This window comes from Ursus arctos, chromosome X (assembly GCF_023065955.2).
Source record: "Ursus arctos isolate Adak ecotype North America chromosome X, UrsArc2.0, whole genome shotgun sequence".
Lineage (NCBI taxonomy): Eukaryota > Metazoa > Chordata > Mammalia > Carnivora > Ursidae > Ursus > Ursus arctos.
The window spans coordinates 16230038-16246905 of record NC_079873.1 but is presented as its reverse complement, the minus strand read 5'-3'; positions in this window follow the sequence as shown (position 1 = coordinate 16246905).

Sequence of the window (16868 nt, the reverse complement as noted above, 5' to 3'; positions counted from 1 at the left end):
TTTTTTTTAAGATTTTACTTATTTATTTGACACAGGGGGGCGGGTGGAGAAAGCAAGCACAAGCAGGGGGAGCTGCAGGCAGGGGAAAAGTAGGCTTCCTGCTGAGCAAGGAGCCCAATGTGAGGCTCAATCCCAGGACCCTGGGATCATGACCTGAGCCAAAGGCAGCAACTAAACCAACTGAGCCACCCAGGCACCTCCCCCCGCCATTTTGTTGCTTGTTTTGTGGTTGTTTCTCTAGATTGTCTCTGATCCTTTCTTTTTGCTTTTGTGTTTTTTACTTTTCATACTCTCCTTTATGGTCTTCCTTTCCACTCAAAGAGTCCTCTTTAATATTTCTTCTGAGGCTGGTTTAATGGTCATGAATTCCTTTAGTTTTTGTTTGTCTGAGAAACTTTTTGTCTTTCCTTCTATTCTGAATGATAGACTTGCTGGACAGAATAAGTTTGCCTGTAGATTTTTCCCTTTCAGCACTTTGAATATGTCATGCCACTCTCTCGTGGCCTGCAAAGTTTCTGCTGGAAAAACAGCTAATAGCCTTATGGGGGAGGGGAGTTTCCCTTGTACATAACTATCTTATCTACTCTTGCTGTTTTTAAATTTTTCTTTATCACTACTTTTTGCCATTTTAATTACTATGTGACTTGGTGTGGACATCCTTGGGCTGAATTTGGGGGGGTTCTTTTTGCCTCCTGGATCTAGATATTTGTTTCCTTCCCCAGGTTAGGGAAATGTTCAGCTATTATTTCTTCAAATAAATTTTCTGCCCCTTTATCTCTCTTCTTCTTCTTCTGAGATCCCTATAATGTGGATGTTAATACACTTGATGAAGTCACTGAGTTCCCTAAGACTATTCTAAGTTTGCATAATTTCTTTCCTCTCCTTTGCTCAGCTTGGTTACTTTCCATTACTCTGTCTTCCAGGTCATTAATTCATGCCTCTGCTTCATCTGGCATGCTATTTATCAAGTGTATTTTTTATTTCATTTATTGTGTTCTTGCTCTCTGATTAGTTCTTTTTTATCTCTGTGTTAAGGGTCTCATTGACGCCCTCCACTCTTTCCTCCAGTCCAGTGAGTATCTTCATAATCATCATGATCATTACTTTAAATTCTCTATCAGGAATACTACTTATATCCGTTTTGCTTTGGTCTCTTGCTGTGGTTTGGTCCCATTCTTTCATTTGGGAGATGTTTCTCTGTCTCTTCATTTTGTCTGACTTTCTTTGTCTGTTTCTCTGTGTTAGAAAAGTTAGCTATTTCTCTTGCTCTTAATGATCCTAGCCTTATGAAGAAGAGGTCCTGTAGTGACCTGCAATGCAGTATCCCCTATTCCCCAGGATCTGATGCTTCAAGGAGTGTCTTCTAGGGAGTATGTTACGTGTGCTCTGCTGTTGAATCTTGGCCTCTATTTCCTTCAGTCCAGTTGTTTGCAGAGGCTCTCTTTGCCTATTGTGGGCAGCAAGATGTAGGGTGGTCAGCTTGTGAATCGAGACCTGCCCCCATAGCTTTTGGAACTGAGGTCTCACAATATGCACAAGTCAGGAGATGTGGTGTTGGCAGGGTTTGTACCGGTCTTCTGGGGGAGGGGCCCACAGAGCTGGAACTCAGGACAGCATGACCAGGAAGGGCAGATTCACTGAAGTGCAGGGTCAGGGCTTGGTATACGCAAGTTAAGGAAAGAGTGTGGTCGCCCCACTGGTTCCCACAGATGACCATTGCTTATGCTGGAGCGGGGAGGGAAATGGTGCCTGCCAGCCCCTCTGTTCCTGGAGGGGTCTCTGCATGATCCCTGTCTCTCCTGGCCATTTTCCAAGATTAGCAAACCACTCTCCCTCCTGTCTGCCCCTGGCGTGTTTCTAACTGCTGGTTCTACACTGTATCTACATGGGTTGTTTGTCATGCTGTCTCTTAACGGCATGGGCTCTGCTTCCTAAGGCCTTCCAGGCTCTCCCAGAGCTGAGCCCACTGATTTTTAATATTCCAGGCTTTAAGTCCTCCTGGTTTTAAGAACTCATGAAATTCAGCCCCTCTCACTTTCAAAGGCAAATATTATGGAGAATCATCCTCCTCATTCATGGGCTCCCCAATGTGAAAGTCTGTTTTCTGCCCTTTTCCACGCCATAGGCTCTCTCCCCACCGTGGATAGCCATAGTCTGGTCTGCTCCCAGGCTGCATCTTCACCCTTCCTACCTTCTTTGGTGTGGCCTCTTCCCTGCCTTTAGTTGTGGAGTTTGTTTTGCCAGTTTTCAGGCCATTTCCTGGTTTATTTATGCTGATATGAGTGTTATCTAGTTGTATCTGTGGGGTGAGGTGAGCTTAGGGTCGTCCTACTCTGCCATCTTCCCTGTTACATGGCAATTATACCTCAAAAAAATTAGAGTTATGCTGCCAGAAGCTAAGGAACAAGCAGCAGCTAGGAGAGAAGCCCTAGAACAGATCTTTCCCTTGCACCTTCGCAGGGAGCACAGCTCTGCCAACACCTTGATCTTAGACTTCTAGCCTCCAGAACTGTGAGACAATAAATTCCTGTTGTTGAAGCCACCCAGTTTGTGGAACATTGTCACAGCAGCCCTAGTAAATGAATACATATTTATAATTATTTTCAGCAGCCTCATTCCTGACAACCTTGCTGTTAACTTAGTGGTATGACTAAGTAAATGATAGGAATAGAACCATGGGAGGCACCCAAACTGGAAACATTTTGTCACATGTCCACACAGGAATTACGGGGTTGTATTTCTGGGAAATCATCACCTTCAAAAAGCTTACACTTCCTGTTTTGGTAAGGCTCTGCACACAGTATTGACTACCCTGTAGGTTTTCAATAAATCTGTACTGGCTACCTGCACGGCCATGCCCACAGCAGTTGCAAAAAACTGAAGATCAAGCCAGGACAGGGGCCATGTAAAAATGACTCAAGCTACAAGCTGCTGTCAGAAGTTTGAGTAAGGGTACAGCAAAATAATGTTCATATACTCCCCACCTTTTGGTGTTATTACATAATCATAGACTTTTAGACCATACTTCCAAAGTATTTTGTTACAGTCCTACAAAAGCTTCAGGTGAACCCAGGCCCAAGAAATTTAACCACAATTATTTTGTGGAGAGTTAAGTTCCCTGAAGATTTGTTTGTGGCACATCAAAAGAATATAATTTTATAGTCATTTATGCTTACCTGCCAGAATTCATTCTTTTATGTGATTTAATAATAAATTAAAATTATTTTAAAAGCTATTTAAGCCACCCATTTTTAAATGACATCTAGCTAACAGTCCTGTCTAGAGACAGCACTGTCTAGGTTCCCATGAAAATGTCTATGAAGACATAAAATATATATACTCACTCAATCCTTGTTTGTTGTTTTTTCCCCTTTTTTCCTAGCCTGCTTCCCTTACCTCCTTTCCAAATAAATTCTGTAAAGAACAGTCCCTGTCACAGTTCGATAAATCCTGTAAAGAACAATCTACAGAGAGAAAATATTATTTTAATAAACCAGAAGGGTAAAAAATATTCTTGCATTTCAAAAGTTAATGTTGATCTTTTCAGAAAGGGTAGAGAGGCAAATATGGAAGGCAAGAGGATAGACAGACACGAAAGTATCCCTAAAATAATAATAGCAACTACTGGCTAGACCTAAACTGTGCTTTGTCTTATTAAAATTCAAATATTCATAAATATCCAAAGGACTTGTGCTAACAACTCATGTTTAAATTTTAATTGAATTAACAGTGAAAAACAGTTCATTCTTACCACCACAAATAGTTGCTTTTGATAAATATCAATTCATTGATTGTTCTCACAATTCCAAAACATAAAAACTACATAAAGTTGTTGAAGATAATAGCAGCCCAGTAGGGCATGTTTGAGAAGCTGCTCTTCAGGTCTGCCCACATTGCTTTTCCGGGTTGTGCGGAAGTCACTAGGGAGAGTCTCCTGTCATCTCAGCAGCAGCCAGGGCCTCATAAGATTTTAATTTTAAAACACCTGTATGGAAAAATATAAAATAAAATCCAAGCACCTTAATTAGGATTACATTTGCAAAACTCCCCTGTTAGTTTTCCATTTAAGAACTTTGTGAAAATATTTTTAGTCATGTACAAAATGAAAAGAACTAGGAGGGTAATTAGCATGAAATTCCAGTTTGTCTCTAGGTTGAACACAAGGTGACTTGTTCTAAAGCAATTCAAAAGAAGGTCATCCAGTGTTATACAGGCTGTCTTTATCAGACATTCTGTCCTATATTTCTGTCATTCTATTCCAAAAGATGCTTTATAAAATAATCATAAAAGGGTGGTACCTAGGGAAACAATATTGCATCTGTTTTTAAAAATATGAAAATGAGCAAACTCATTTCAATTAATTTGGAGAACAAATGCATTGAAATTATATTCACTTAAGTTTGACTTTAGAGGGTCACCTGGGTGACTCAGTTGGTTAAGCATCTGCCTTTGGCTCAGGTCATGATCCCAGGGTCATGGAATCGAGTCCTGCCTCGGGCTCCTTGCTCAGCAAAGAGTCTGCTTCTCCCTCTGCCTGCCACTCCCCTGCTTGTGCATGCTCTCTCTCTCTAACCAATAAATAAGTAAAATCTTTGAAAAAAAGTTTGACTTTAGAACCATGTAAATATTCTATAAAACAAAATTAAATTTAAAAGCAATTCCTAAAATATTCAAAAGTAAAATGACATGAATGAACATAACTACGTATCCAGTTGCTATCATAACTGGACAAAAAAGAACTATTCCAAGTGACTTTAAGACACAATAATCTGATTCCACATCTCTAGCTAGATATAGCCTAATGACCCCCCCAAAAAGACCCAGTTATATTCAAATTTCAGATAAGCAACATATCATTTTTTAGTATAAGTCTGTCCCAAATATTGAATGGGACATATATACACTAAAAATACTTATACTAATGTAAATAGTCATTGTTTTTCTGAATTTCCAATGTAACTGGCATCCTGTTTCTTTATCTTGCAACTGTACCAACATTGAGGGAAACTGGGTAAAGGATATGCAGGATTTCTCTGCACCACTTTTGCAACTCCTATGAATCTATAATAATTTCAAATTTGTTTTAATTTAAAGAATAGAGTTTGAAAATAGTTAATTCACAAAATGGAAATCTAAATCATCTCCAACTACGTATAGCTGAAGAAAAAAATGATACCTAGAATTTTTTTTTTAAATAGCAAATACAAAGAGGCAGTAGTCCCAGGGTAAGACCTGACATGAAATTATTTAACATAAGGGTAAGGTGAACTGAGGACTTAAGAAACTGTTCTTTACAGGTGAATGTGTCACTGCTAGCTAACTGAGAAAGTGGGAAGAGAGAGACAGAAAGAAGTCATTTCTCTGTCCATGGTGCTAAACTATCAATAAAGAAACTTTATTTCAATCCAATACAAATATATCTTAGCTTAAATCACACCTTACATCATTGTAAAAAGCATGAATTGATCATTTTTTTCCCGCAGAAAATCTTGCAGACTTGAAATTGCATAAAAGCCAGTAACAGCAGAAAGTGAAAGTTGGGAATATAAAAAAATCTCCTCCAGAAAAACAAACATCGTTTCTTATCATTGATATAATTTTTTCTTCAATTGAGGAATTGTTTTTACAGAATATCAAGCTGTTTACTCTGAGTCATTTTGACACCAACCTGAAGTGGCAAAGAAAAAATAGCAATGCCCTCCTTCCTAATCTCAGTCACATTTTCAATTTGTGAGAAAAAAATGAAGAATCAACTTTCTTTTTCCAGGGTTTGGGGGAGGGAGATAAGGTAAGGAGAGTACTATGAGAGTGGACAAAAATATCACAGTACCAGAACACATGGTGAGTGGGTAGAGTGGGAGAACACTACAGAAATGGATATGTATGACCTCACCATGAGCATCCCTAAAATATCATGTAAAGATGGAAGGATTAACAGCTTATTCAATACTGTGTGTACAGATGCACAGAGCAGACCAAGAGCTCAGTAATCATTCCTTGCCTGTCAGATTCTCCACTGAAAACTGGTGCTTAAAATTTAAGATAGTTTTGCTCAGATAATTAAGTGTATGTTTTTAAAGTATATGTTCCACTTAGCAACATGCCTTAAACAGGTTTTTCCTCTTGAAACCAATGTAGCCAAATCCTCCACCGAGTATATGGGTACTACTTTGCAGAAAATCACCAGAGAGGAGGGGGCGCCTGGGTGGCACAGCAGTTAAAAGCATCTGCCTTCGGCTCAGGGCGTGATCCTGGTGTTACGGGAGAGCCCCACATCAGGCTCCTCCGCTATGAGCCTGTTTCTTTCTCTCCCACTCCCTCTGCTTGTGTTCCCTCTCTCGCTGGCTGTCTCTATCTCTGTCAAATAAATAAATAAATAAATAAATAAATAAATAAATAAATAAATAAATAAAAAGAAAATCACCAGAGAGGGGAAGAGTCAACAGTTTTCGTGGTAAACATTATGTAAAAATTTAAACCATAAAAGTTTATCAAGTGCCTGCTCTTTACTTAGCCCTGAGATGGATGCTAGAGATTGACAAAGATGAAATAATGCACACCTCACCTACAACCACCTTATATTCAATTAAGAGAGAAGAGAAAATCAAACAAAGTTAAAAACTTCATTTAAGCAACTGAAAGTTGACATCTTCATGAACATTTTCTCTACACTTTCAAGTGTACATAGCACTCCTACATGCTCTACCATTTGATCTGTCCAGTATCCCTGTGAGGTAAAGGGGGGTTTTTTAATCCCTGAAAACTATGGGAATTCAGCTCTGGAGAAGAAACCAACACATTCTTAAACAATTCTTAAAATGGTGTTAATTGATTTGATCTGCTGACTTACAGGGACATGGAAAGTAATTGACTTCCTTGGGGGCATATTCATACACCCAAAAATATATTGCCAAATCTGTGGCATACAGTAGATGTTCAATAAATGCCATTGAAGACAAGTTGCATTCATGTATTAATAAATGTTACACTTGAGGAACTGTGAGAACAGCATATCCCTCCCTGTGATATCTACTGCACTAGCCCAGTGCTTGACACAGTTAGGAGTTCAGTATACAGAATTAAACTAAACTGGTAGGAGACTGACACTAATAATAGTGTTGACTATATGCCAGATAAAGTCCTAAGTCCTCTGCATTTCTTCCCCATCTAAATCTCATGACGATTTTATGAGGCATGGGCTATTGTTTTGCCCCTTTTTCAGGAAAAGCAAAGTGACCTCAGGGAGGCTAAGTAATTTATCCAAAGTAACACAGGTATTAAGAGCTTATGATCTTTTCATTATTCACCCAGTAGACCATAAAGCTAATAGTCACTTTAGAAATTTGGAGAGAGAGATTGCCTCAGGCTGAGATGGTCAGAAAATGTTTCATGCCAGAAAAAAATAGAAAACAGGTCATCAAACAGGTCGTCAAATTTGCTAAAGCGAGAAGAGGGCAGTCCAGGAGAGTGAGGCAGAATGAAAATCACACAATGAATGTGTATTAGTGTCAGTAACATCAGCAACCGTAATAAACAGACTCCAAAATCTCAATAGCTTATTTAGTTGATTTCTTGCTCATGTGAAGTCCGAAGAGTGTGTTTTTAGATGTCAGATTGCCTTCTCCATGGTCTTTAGATACGCAGACTCCTTTCATCTCATGGGTATACCAGCTCCAAAATCTTGGCATGTACTGTTGGATCCTGGGCACCTTTCTGGAAGGCAAGGGAAAAGAGAACATGGAGAAGCATTCTAGAAGTTTTTAGAGGTCAAACCTGGAAGTTGCTCATTTGACGTCTATTCTTTTTTTTTTTTAAGTTTTTATTTAAATTCCAGTTAGTTAACACAGTGTAATATTAGTTTCAGGTGTACAATTTAGTGATTCAACACTTCCATACAACACCTGCTACTCATCACAAGTGCACTCCTTAATACCCATCACCTATTTAATCCATCCCCCACCCCTCCCCTCTGCTAACCCTCAGTTTGTTGTCTAGAGTTAAGAGTCTGTTTCTTTGTTTGCCTCTCTCTCTTTTTTTCCCCTTTGATCATTTGCTTTATTTCTTAAATTCCATATATGCATGAAATCATATGGTATTTGTCTTTCTCTGACTGACTTATTTTGTTTAGGATAATACTCTCTAGTTCCATCCATGCAAATGGCAAGATTTCATTCTTTTTTATGGCTGAGTAATATTCCATTATATATATATATATATATATATATATATATATATATATATATATATATATATATATATATGCCACATCTTCTTTATTCATTCATTACTTCTACTCTTATTCCACCAGCCCAAATTCAATGTCCAGGCCACATACGACTGCAAGGGAGACTTGGTATGTAATCTAGAAGTGTTCCTGGGAAGAAGAGAAGGCATAGCAATCTCAACTACATTATGCAAACTGGACCTTCTTCCATATTCCATAGAATGCTTTTATTCTCTTCGTACAGTCTGATCTAGTCTTAGGGGTCATCTATCACTGACCATAATAACAAGAGATGACTAAAAGGGAAGCAATCAAACATAATACTCACCCTAGAGTTAGCAACCACCTACAATCTGTTCCATTAATATCTACCTTCTTCCAGAGCTGTGTTCTCATTTGGGGAAAATGTGACTGCTTTAGCAATATAATGGACATACAAAAATTACCTAGCCAAAGTAACTCTGCACAAAACCCAATAGAAAAAAAGACAGAAAAAGGAAATGTAATGGGCACATGGGATATAACCACAAGAAAGAGAATGTCACTTAGGTTTCTGAAAGGAGAAGAAAATGGAAGAACTAAAAGGCAATCAAGAGTGTTTGTAATAGGTATACAGCACATGCCAAATGTGTGTAGAGCACATACAGAGTGAACGTGCAAACAAATAGTTCATTCAAGGAATAAATGGGAAAAGTTAAGAGAGAAAAGAGACAGAGGGTTAAAGAGAAGCTTCACCTGTCACCCTAAAAACAAAGTGAAGAGAACATCTAATACAAATACATTGACAAAGACCGTTGAATTAGTGTTTTATGACAAATACTGCTCAAATGGGGAGTATACACTCTTCCGTTCCTCTATACCATTGTGCATCCCCCAGAATTGCTCCAAGGCATCCCAACAAACTTCAAAAAGATAATGACTCTAAGGCTGGAAAAGCCAAAACTGGTGTCTATATCCGTTTACCTCATTTCTTCCCCTCCCATTCACTCTTTTACAAAGTGGCTTCTCTCCCCACCACATCACTGGAACCACTCCAGTCAAATTCACCAACCAGCTCCATCTTGCCAGATCCAGTGGTCCCCTCTCTGTCCTCAAATTTAATGTCTTCTCACCTGCACTCGACACAGTTGATCACTCCCTCCTTCTTGAATAATTTTTTTGTGATTTCAGTGACCTAGCTGGTTCCTCCTTCACCAACTGATCTCTAGATGTTTATAAGCCCCGGAATGCTCTCCTTGGTCTTACCACATGGGTGGGCTCATGCAGTCCAATAGCTTTAAATACCATTGATATTCTAATATTCCTAAACTGTATCTTCTGCTAACATGACATATCCCTTTGGAAATCAGATTGGCTGCTCTAAAAGGTCTTCTAAATTATTGACTTAGACCAAAAATCCATAATCCATTCCCTCCACAAAATCCATTTCTCCATCTTTCTTTCTCATTTTGGTGGATGACACCATCAGTTACCCAGCTGGTCAAGCCAAACTTTAGGATCACCTAAGTTTCTTTTCTCTCCTTCAACCTCCCAGCCAACCTGACAGCTTCTCCTTCCAACTCTACCTCTAAAGCATCCCAAATCTGTCCATCAGCATTGTTACCCCTGTTCCATGCCATCATCACCTCTCACCATGAACATTTCCTGGAAGATCTCCCTTCTTCCATTCTGGGCCTTTTCTAAAAACTCAGAAGTCGGAGCGATCTTTAAACCATAAATCAGACAATGTATTACACCCATTAAAAACCCTCTCATGACTTCTCATTGTTCTTAAAATATAAACTCCTAAGTATCACTGAAAAGTGTCTACCTTCCTAAACTCATTTGATGAAACCCTGCCTCACCTTGCCATGTTCCAGTCACACTAGCCTTCTTGTATTTCTCAACCACACCAGGTCCCCACCTCTTCTAAACTAGCTCCTATTACATTCTGCCTTGGTACCCTGTTTATTCCATTCTTAGTACTTATGGCAACCTTGATTATCTAATTTACATATTAGTTTCCTTATTTATTATTTGTCTCTTTCACTAGACCATAAAATTCATGAGGGCAGAAGCTATATCTAGGTTGTTCACTGCTATATCTTTAGTGTCTAACACAAATAGCTTATCGAAATAGTCCTCAGTAAAAAATTGTTAAATGAATGATTTAAAGGAAGAAATGTGTTTCCTTTGCCACCTGAATCTTCCACCAGTACCGTCTTCTGACCAAGGTTTGAAATCTGCTGAGATTTGATCAGAGAGAATAGCACAATAGAACTCTAATTTGCTGTCAGGCAGTGGGGATGCAAATAAAAGTTTAAATAGAACTGGTTTGGTGTGGGGAAGGGGTGTATGGGGGGGGCGGGGAGGAGGAGTGGAAGGAAGCAGAAAAGTGTTGCTATGTGCCTCTGGGGATTAGGGAAGCCAGAGGGGTAAGGCATGGAAATCACAAAGTAAAAGTTTTAGAAGCACCACTCTTGGCTTTCACTTCCCAGCCCACAATAACTACCAAAGTGCAGTCATTCTATTTCCAGGTTTCTATTTCTAAGCTGTAAGAATAGAACACATTTTAGAGTATTACAGACTTTCACAGGGAAAAAAAAAGATTACCTAAAAATATTTTCACCTTTGCCAAGAACTGCTTCCAAACACAAACCTTAGCTTGTCACACCTGCCCCGTTTCCCCCTTTTCCCTTCCTTGCTACTACCTATTCCCACCATGCCAGATACATCTGCTACCATAAGAATTAGCTAACATGTCCCAAGTAATTTGAGCTTTTCAAAGGGAAAGCGTTCCAGAAATAAAAATAAGGTGCTAAATAGTTACAAGTCATTTCTACCAGAATTATTGTTGAGATTTTCTATTTTTCTATTTTTAAGTTTCACCCTTATGTTTTACCAAAGATAATGCCAAAGCATGTGATATTTCACCATATGATTAGTTCTCAAATAAGGGACACAAAGCTAGTATTATCTGAAGCCACATTTCCTATTTTCTCTTGAAAATATGCACCAACCTAAAAGAAGAATAAAAACTTTCCCTCTGTCCAAAGAGTCTGATGGGTTGGATTCAAGCTCTCTGCGGTGTACAGGTTTAAGCTATTAGATTTAAGTTTTCTTTTTTTCTTTAATACCAGATTTATTTTTTAGAGAAGTTTTAGGTTTACATAGAAATCAAACAGCAAATATGAGGCAGTTCCCACATACCTCTTCCTTCCACCCGTACACGACCCCCCTCCCAGCTACCCCTATTGTTAACATGTTGCATGAGTGAGGTATACTAGTTAAAATTGATCAACCCAAGTTGACACACTATAAATTTTCATTCAGCTGACATTTACAAAGTATCTACTATGTGCCGGGTAGAGTGATAAATGCTTGCACACTCGCTTTATTAAATCTTCGTAACCATCCTCCCAGTGAGAGATTGTCCCATTTTAGAGATGGAAAGTTTGCAAATTAGACTTTAACTTGACCATGTTTGTAAAGGTTATGGCCAGCGATAGACAGATAGACAGACAAATAAATAAAAATAAAGACCATGGCAATTGTTGTGTGCTTATAATAGGTGGCAGGCAGAATAATGGCCCCCCTAAAATGTCCACATCTTAATCCTCGGAACCTCTGAATATGTTGCCTGAATGGTAAAAGAGACTTTGCAGATGTGACTAAAGAATATCCTAGACTATCCAAGTGAGTCCACTGTAATCCCAAGGGTCCTTATATAAGAGAGAGGCAGGGGAGTCCATCGGGGCAAGAGATGTGAGAAGGGGAGTAGAGATTGCGGTGATATAATTGCCAAAAGGGGGCTTCAGCCAAGAAAGGCAGGAAACTTCTAGAACCTGGAGAAGGCAAGGAAACAGATTCTCCCCTAGAGCTTCCAGAAAGAATGCAGCCCTGCCAACACCTTGATTTTATCCATTGAGACCCATTTTAGATTTCTGACATCCAGAACTGTGTGTTTGAAGCCGCCAGGTTTGTAGTAAATTTTCCAGCAGCAATAAAAACTGCTACATTGTACATCCTTTAAACATCTACATATGTTTTTATGTAAGTATGGTACTGGGCTCCATGTGTCATGTTTGCTTCCACATCTTCAGCATCTGTCACAGGCCTGTTGTTTGTAGTGGTTATTAATAATAATTTAAATCCCACAGAAAACATAGCAGTAATTCAAACCATATCTGACATCATTCATTTTCATAGCACAAGAAGGAAATTAACTATTATGACTTAAATCAAATAAGCTATTTTCTTTAATCACCTATGTAAATATTCCTACTGCTCCTTCCAAAACTGGAGATTTTGTAACATCTTTTATTTTTCTTAAATCAAATAAGCTGTTTTCTTTAATCATCTATGTAAATATTCCTACCGCTTTTTCCAAAACTGGAGATTTGTAACATCTTTTATTTTTCAAAAGTCAGATGATTTAGCTGGGATTAGAAACTGATAGATTGCAAGATGTTAGCTGGCCTTTCTCAAAGCTCTTCCAGTTCCATCCTTGGGTTAAGCTAACTCATCAGAAAACCTATGTGCTTAGCCTACTTTCCCCTCACTTGAGAACTATCTTTACCAAACAGTATTTTAACACTAACCATTGGCTTTCACTGAGGGCCAAGGAAGAGAAAAATCCAGAAATCCTAGTATCTTTTCTGGTAAAGCACTTAAACAAATGTTTCTAATGTTACTAAAAACCCCTTAACACAAAAAACTCAGTGATCAGTTTCTCTGGGGGTGTCCTCATAAAGATATTGTTAGTTTCTCTGGAGAAACTGAGTTGATTGTAACTGGAGAAAATGCAAGTTACAAAGCCTATTCAGTTTCTCTCAATCTTGTTTTCCCACTTAGCTACCAGGTGGGTGAAATCTGTGGCTTCTTATAGCGAGGAGCTCGGGCTACAGTTTTTCTCCTTTTGAAAATTATTTTTATTTTGTGGTCATTGTTTTATAATACTACCTGACCTGCCTCAAAGCAGTTTTGAAAGTTGGAAGAATATAAATGAATCAATAAATAATATGCTGAGCTACATTCTAATGTTAGTACTTATTACTGTTTTGATGAGCATCCAAGTTTTTCAGGAGCCATGCTTGTCAAATGCCATGCAACAACGAACTAGCAAATCCCCACACACCTGCAGGCTGGAGGGGTGCAGAGGGGACCACTTGCTATTCAAAATTCTGGGGATAAGCATGGAGAAGATGACTTCCACACAACAGGAAAGACTTTTTCAGGTAACATTCAACCCAGAGATGTCCATTTTCTGCTGCAAAGCAGGGTGGGCTGAAAAATATTTGGGAAGGACCATGGAGATCTAATAAGAACAAATGGCTTGAAAAAAAATCAAAGACTCTGTCCCTTAAAGTTTGGACTTTGAGCAATTCAGAAAGAAGCTGAGAGATCTCTAGAGTTAACATCAGGTCAGGCAAAAGGCATTGACCAGTCTGTGATGTCATTACACGATAGACAGTGAGGGATAGTAATTAGCCAGTTGTATAAAAGGAGACAACCAAACACACGGAAAGCCTGAGACATTTCAAGTGGCCATTCCTACATAAAGGCCTCACTGAGACTCCTGAGACGAGACAGACCGGACAGGAACCTCAGCAGCAAATCAGACTTTCAGTCACCTGTGTTCTTGTAACCCCAACTCATTTCGGTCCAAGAAACATTTCTCTGATTCCTCTTTCGTGCTAAATACGGCAGTAGGCACCTGGAAATAAAAAGATGAATGATACATGGTCTGGGCCAAAAAAGGTCTTGCATTCTAGCAAGGAAGATAGACATACGAACAAATAATTATAAGGTTGCATGAGAGTGACAGCGAGAATAGTATGTATGAAATAAGAGGCCAAACACAAAGAGAGTCTGAGGAAGGAAATAAAATAGACCTTGGGTTATGGAAGAAAGAGACTGTTTTTGAGGAAGTGGGGGTACAGAAAAGAACTCCAGGCAGAGGACAAAATATAGGAAAACTCATGGAAGCATAAGATAGGACGCATGGTTCAGGGGGAAAAAAGCAAAAATAAAGGTAGGAGTGGGGAGTGGGTAGAGATTAGGACATAATAAAGGTTTCTGGGGAGAGACAAGGTACAATCAGGTTTTTACTCTTAAAAATTTCCTCTGGAATAGTAACTGACTAGGTGGTTTCCCACCAAAGATCCTGCTGAGAACAGTTAGAAAAACTGGGGGAGGGGCTGAGGAGTGATTGGAAAACGAATAAACAAACCAACCTAAGCTCGAAGGAGTCAAAGACTACCAAAGCAGTGAGTATTTGCAGAGTCAGGATCCAGAAGATGGTGGAAGCCAAGAGACTTGAGAAGGGCATTTGGGAATACTTTTATCACCGGGCAATTGCCATTTACAAACATGAAAGCAGCAGCTGAGAGGCTGAAAAGCTAAGCATACAAAGCATAAGAGGGCAAAAGTTGGAGTTCAGACTGCCCAGAAAAAGGGGCTCTTGTAAATATCTCAACTGTCAGTCAGGACCACAAAAGGCTACATTGTAGGAGGAAGGATGAACTGGAAATGAGACAATGCCCAAAAGGATTAAAGCATAGCTTTAAGTCATTTTGATTCCTGACTGGAAAAAGGTGATCACCTTAAACCTAATTACCTAACAAATGTGAAAATAAATCTTCTCTGGAGTGAGTTTGTATGATGTATAGCATCAAAACATCTAGAACATTTTCAGTGCACATATGTGGCTCTCAGTCAGAAATAATCAGACAGGGGCGTCTGGGTGGCTCAGTCAGCCTTTGGCTCAGGTCATGATCCCGGGGTCCTGGGATCAAGCCCCACATTGAGCTCTCTCCTCAGTAGGGAGTCTGCTTCTCCCTCTCCCTCTGTGATCTCTCTCACTCTTGTTCTCTCTCAAGTAAATAAATAAAATCTTTAAAAAAAAGAAAATTTGAAAAAAAGAGAAATAGACATTTAAGGAGATAAGATATAACTGAAAATCGTGATTTTTAACAAAGAAAAAGACCCACAGGAAATCCAGAGTTCTAAGACACAGACCTTGAGATGGCCTAGATAATATGTTCAAGAAATCAAACTACGAATGGAAAATTTGGACACAAAACTAGAAACTAGAGAAAAGAAACTATACTACACTCTGCATAAACTGGACTACATTACAATGAAGAGCTTGTATGGCATTAAAAGAGAGAAAAGAAATCCCACAAAACAGGAGAAAATATTTTCAACACATGTAAATGGGAAAGACTTATACCCAGAGTATATTTTTAAAAGAAGAAGAAACTCCAAGGAAGGGTGGAGGGGAGAAAGAAAGACAGAGAAGGAGAGAAAGATAAAACAATGACAAATGGGCCAAAAGACTTAAATTAGCATTTCTAAGGAGTAGATATTCAAATAAGCAATAAACATAAAAATGTACTCAATTGTACTGGTCACCAGGAAAATACAAATTAAAACCCCAGTGGGTACAGCCACACACTTAATAAAAGGGCTAAAGTTTAAAAAGGGCTAAAGTTTAAAAGACTAGCAATATCAAGTATTGGCAAAGATGTGAGTAACTGAAACTCGCATACACTGCTGGTGGGAATACCAACCACTTTGGGAAACTATTTGGTATCTACAGCTGCTAAGCATATGTGTTCCTATAACCCAGAGCTCTCACCTTTACGTACATAAGTGAGCATATATGTGCACCAAAAGATATCTCAAGAATATTTACAGCAGCACTGTTTTTTAATCACCAAAAACTGGAAATAACACAAATAGTCATCAACATTAGAAGGGTAAACGGCACCATGCTCCTACGGTGGAATCCTGTACAATAATAGGAAATTAGTGAGCTACATGTACACAAGGGACATAGATGAATCAAGAAACCAGACAGAAAAGAAGCTGTATTGTTTGGTCCCACTTATTTAAAGTTCAGAAATAGGCAAAACGAATCCATGGTTTAAGAAGTTGGGATACTGGCTACCTTGACAAGAAGTGAAGGGGGGGTTCACATGGGGCCTTTTATGGGGTTAGTAAAGCCTATTTCTTGATCTAGTGGGTGATTACACATGGGTCTATTTACTCTGAAAATTCATCAAGCTGTGTACTTATGAATTGTGCACTTTTAAAAATGTTATACTTTTGTAAAAAATTAATTCTAAAAAACTACATTTATAAGCACAGTAGCAATAAGATTAAAAGAATCAACAAGTTCAGAAAATTCTTGGAATTTAGAAAAGTATAAGATGTGTCAATATTAGCATTTAATGCATAAATAAATCACTGCTTTTATGCATTTTTGCTTTCTTTTCTTTATTGATTTATGAATTTAATTTCACTTCAAGTACTAAAGCAATTTAAAGATAGCTTAGTGTTCTCAAATTTGTACCCAGGATGTTGAGTGTGAGGGCATATTAAAAACCCACAAACAGTAGATCTGTCTAAACTTGTTGGAGTTCTGAGTTTAAAGCAATTTTCTCAGAAGCCAAGCTTAAAATATTTAAGATAGCTATTTCAACAACCCTGGGTTTGAAATTTAGATTAGGAGTGGTGAAGCACAAAATTAAAAAGTAAATAATAAATCTTTCAGACTTGTGATTCAAGATAATTGAGTGAACACAGACATTTACCTCTCCTTCTTACAAAAACCATTGAAGAAAAAGTGTAAAAATAATCATTCCACGGTCTATTGGGA